The following is a 4,943-nucleotide window of genomic DNA, read 5'->3' on the forward strand; positions in this document are numbered from 1 at the left end:
ATTCTCCGTTTTCTTTGTTTCTTTATCTTTATCTTGGTTGTATTGGGGTTACACAACTCTTTCGCCTCTACTTACTATATAACTATTTGAAATGTAGTGAAGAATACAGAAAGTAAACAAAGACAAACAAACACACACACAGTGAGAATGAGAGAGAGAGAAAGGGGGAAGGGGAGGATATCGAGAAAGAGCAAGAGAGCAAAAGAATGAAAGCGAGAGAGCAAGAGAGGGAGCGAGAGCAAGAGAGCAAGAGAGCGAGCGAGAGCAAGAGAGAGCGAGAGAGAGCGAGAGAGAGCGAGAGAGAGCGAGAGAGAGCGAGAGCAAGAGTGAAAGCGAGAGAGCAAGAGTGAAAGCGAGAGAGCAAGAGTGAAAGCGAGAGAGAGAGCAAGAGTGAAAGCGAGAGAGAGAGCAAGAGTGAAAGCGAGAGAGCAAGAGTGAAAGCGAGAGAGCAAGAGTGAAAGCGAGAGAGCAAGAGTGAAAGCGAGAGAGAGAGCAAGAGTGAAAGCGAGAGTGAAAGCGAGAGTGAAAGCGAGAGTGAAAGCGAGAGAGAGAGCAAGAGTGAAAGCGAGAGAGAGAGCAAGAGTGAAAGCGAGAGAGAGAGCAAGAGTGAAAGCGAGAGAGCAAGAGAGAGCAAGAGAGCGAGAGAGAGAGAGCAAGAGTGAAAGCGAGAGAGAGAGCAAGAGTGAAAGCGAGAGAGAGCAAGAGTGAAAGCGAGAGAGAGAGCAAGAGTGAAAGCGAGAGAGAGCAAGAGTGAAAGCGAGAGAGCAAGAGAGGGAGCGAGAGAGCAAGAGAGCGAGCGAGAGCAAGAGAGCGAGCGAGAGCAAAAGAGAGCGCACGTGAGAGAGCGGAAACGAGAAAGAGCGAGAGAGAAATCGTGACACATTTTCAAGACACTGCCTAAAGGTTTGGAAGACATGATAAAAAACGACTAAGAACGAAAAAAGAAAGAAAAAAAAAAAGATAAAAAAAATCCTTGGCTGAATTCCTTCCTTGTGTATCGTTTCCAACATAAAATATAACAAAATCATTATGATGCCATTGCTTAGCGAATTCTTCCCACATGCTTTACTACCTCCTTGAGAACGCATCTTCCGTAAGTGGGCGGTTGTGGGGTTGTTATAAGGGAGTAAGGATGAAGAACATGGAGGTTGCGGGGAGAGGACAAGACGGGGGAGGACAAGTGAGGGAGGACAAGCGGGGGAAGACAAGCGGGGGAGGGCAAGCGGGGGAGGGCAAGCGGGGGAGGGCAAGCGGGGAAGAGGACAAGCGGGGAAGAGGACAAGCGGGGAAGAGGACAAGCGGGGAAGAGGACAAGCGGGGAAGAGGACAAGCGGGGAAGAGGACAAGCGGGGAAGAGGACAAGCGGGGAAGAGGACAAGCGGGGAAGAGGACAAGGGGGGCGAGGACAAGGGGGTGAGGACAAGCGGGGGTGAGGACAAGCGGGGGTGAGGACAAGCGGGGGTGAGGACAAGCGGGGGTGAGGACAAGCGGGGGTGAGGACAAGCGGGGTGAGGACAAGCGGGGTGAGGACAAGCGGGGTGAGGACAAGCGGGGTGAGGACAAGCGGGGTGAGGACAAGCGGGGTGAGGACAAGCGGGGTGAGGACAAGCGGGGTGAGGACAAGCGGGGGTGAGGACAAACGGGGGAGGGTTGTCAAAGGATATGAGGAGTCTGGTTGTCCACAGGGCAGTTACTAATAAAAGTGGAGTAGTAGTTATCAAGCGTTAATTAGACCCATCCTTGACTATGCGGTTCAGTTTTGGTCTCCGTCCTATAGAATGGATATTAATTCACTAGAATCAGTACAGAGGAGAATGGCCAAAATGATACATGGGCTCAGAAATTTACCTTACGAGGAGAGGCTTAGGCACCTTAACTACACTCTCTGGAAAGACAGAGTGCGGGGTGATCTAATAAAGGTGTTCAAGTGGATCAAGGGTTTAACAAAGGTGGAGATAAGGTCATCATATTAAGACAACATGACAGGATTCGCAGTAATGGATTTAGATTGGACAAATTTATATCTAAGAAGGAAATAAACAAGAACTGGTTTACCAATAGTGTGGTCAATAAATGGAATAAACTTAGTAACCATGTAGTGAGCGCTGAAACTATCGGTTGTCTTAGGAGGTTAGATAGCTTTATGGATGGGGATGATAGGTGGTAATGGACATGGAACTGCCTAGTGTAGGCCTTATGGTCTCTTACAGTCTCTTTCATTCTTATAGGACTAGGGAGTGGTCTGAAGATTATTATATATATATATATATATATATATATATATATATATATATATATATATATATATATATGTGTGTGTGTGTGTGTGTGTGTGTGTGTGTGTGTGTGTGTGTGTGTGTGTGTGTGTGTGTGTGTGTGTGTGTGTGTGTGTGTGTGTGTGTGTACAACACTGAATGGGTCCCAGTGAACAGATATACATTTTTATCAACCACAATACACTTTAATTCTAAGCCATCAACATCGAGAGAAACTCGAGGAGGCCAACATGCAGAAATTGAAACGTGGTACGGCCAAGGACTCGAACCTGGGCTAGTACGCGGCAAGTGTTAGTGTACAATTTCTGCATGTTAGTTTCCTCGAGCCGCTCTCGATGTTGATAGCCTAGACTTAAAGTGTATTGTGGTATTATATATATATATATATATATATATATATATATATATCTATATATACACTTTTTCATACACCTCCGAGCAACATGATAAAATCGCTTGACGCTTGATGCGACAAGATCTATACAGTGTTGCACGATATTGGAAAAAATAAAAATGAGAAAGATGTTTCGGTTCCCTGTACAGCCAGTGATGGAGGTCGATTGGACACGTGTATTGGAGGAGCAACGGTCGAGTTCACTTTGGCCTCTTATGAAGGGACGGGAGCCGTTACACTAATAACGTAACGTCATGTAACGTAATATCACGTTTAGTAACGTCATGTAACGTAACATAACGTAAAGTTGTCACATAACGTAACATATAACGTAATGTCACGTTTAGTAACGGCATGTAACGTAACGTATCGTAATACAACAATGTAACAATGTAACGTAAGGTCATGTCACATAACGTAACGTCATGCAACGTAATGTCACATTTAGTAACGGCCTGTTCCGTAAAATATCGTAATATAACGTAATGTAACAACGTAACGTAGTCATATCACAGCGTAACGTCATGTAACGTAATATCACGTTTAGTAACGGCATGTAACGTACCATACCGTAATATAACGTAATGTAACAACGTAACGTAAAGTCATGTCACATAATGTAACGTAACTAACGCAACATGATACGTGTTTGAACTCTGGCGATTTGTAACGGGAATCTAGTGCTGTGTAACTGAGGTGAAGGGTGACAGAAGTAGGTAGTCACGGAATTCAGACGTGTAACGGAAGTTTGGCGACGTGTAATGGAAGTTTTGGGACGCGTAACGGAGGTCTGACGTAACAAATTCGCGTGACCCGTAACGGAACCTGGATGGCGCGTAAATAAAATAAAGAGACTAGTAACGCAAACCAGGTGACGTGTAACGGAAACAAAATGAGACGTAACAGAAACCAGGTAAAGTGTAACGGAAACAAAATGACACGTAACAGAAACCAGGTGACTTGTAACGGAGAACAAGTGACATATAACGGTGACTAAGTGACATATAGTGTCATGTAACGTAAATTAACTGATATGTAACGGAAGCAAGGTAACGTACCGAACAGGGTCGAGACGGCACAGGATGTCCTAGAAAAAAAGAAAAAATGAATAAATGAATAAAATAAAATAAAGTAAATAAATAAATGCAAGGACGACTTTCCTTTGATCGCAAAATGCATCAGAATTACTTTTCAATTCGGTAACAATCAATATACTTTATTTCAATTTTCACAAACTTGTGTTATGTATTCACATATATCAACACAATTACCAACGTTCACCTCAAAACGTGGTTCTGCTGTGTAATCATAAATTATATATATATTTTTATGAAATATATACTCGATATGTTTAATTTACACCTTTCGATAAGTTTAATTTACACCTTTTATGCTAGTCATTTTTCTAAGTAATTTTTTTTCTAGTCAGTACAGTCATATTTTTCATGTTAGTCAATTTTTACGTTTTTTTTTCAAGTCAACCTAGCTTGTATTATGACAATCTTTTCCTAGTTATAATATGTCATTTTTTGTGAGGACCACAGTGGAAATAAGTCGTTTGACTTTCTGTGCCATCCTCGGATATACAATTGCATTTACTATGTATAATATGAGTCTTACATGATTTGTATTTTATTGTATATATGATTGAATCCGAATAAAATCAAATAAAATCAAATCAAATACAAATCTTGTCTTTACATATAGAATATTTTAAAGTCTCCCCTTATCTCATACTCTTTGTTAACTACTCTGGTTTTAACATAGGCCTATGCAGGAGCATACCATATACCTATCGTTGGTTATAGGGGTGTGCCGATTAACAGGTATCGGCAAGAATCGGTCCTTTTTTGGTGAATCGGCATCTGCGAGATTTTTTTTTTTAGAGAATCGGCATCGTCAAAAAAAAAAAAAAAAAAATTATATATATATATATATATATATATATCATATATATATATATATATATATATATATATTATATTATATATATACTCACCGATGTCAATGCCGATGCATAAAAAATGTGCCGATTGTTGCCGATGCCGATTAATCGGTACACCCCTAAAAGGTTACAGTTTTAGTATAACTACACGTCTGTATTTACAAGTGGGATTAAGTACAAACAATAAATAGCCAAGAACTATCAGGTGTCCGCTACGATTCAAGAAGACCTACCACACAAGGAAGATTTATTTAAGTTTATTATTTATTTGAATGACACAAATGGTCAAATAAAACTAAATGCTAGGTGTTAGCCAGCATTATATATA

The sequence above is a fragment of the Oratosquilla oratoria genome, chromosome 32 (genome assembly GCF_046742065.1).
Source record: "Oratosquilla oratoria isolate Oo_2021 chromosome 32, ASM4674206v1, whole genome shotgun sequence".
Taxonomy (NCBI): Eukaryota; Metazoa; Arthropoda; class Malacostraca; order Stomatopoda; family Squillidae; genus Oratosquilla; species Oratosquilla oratoria.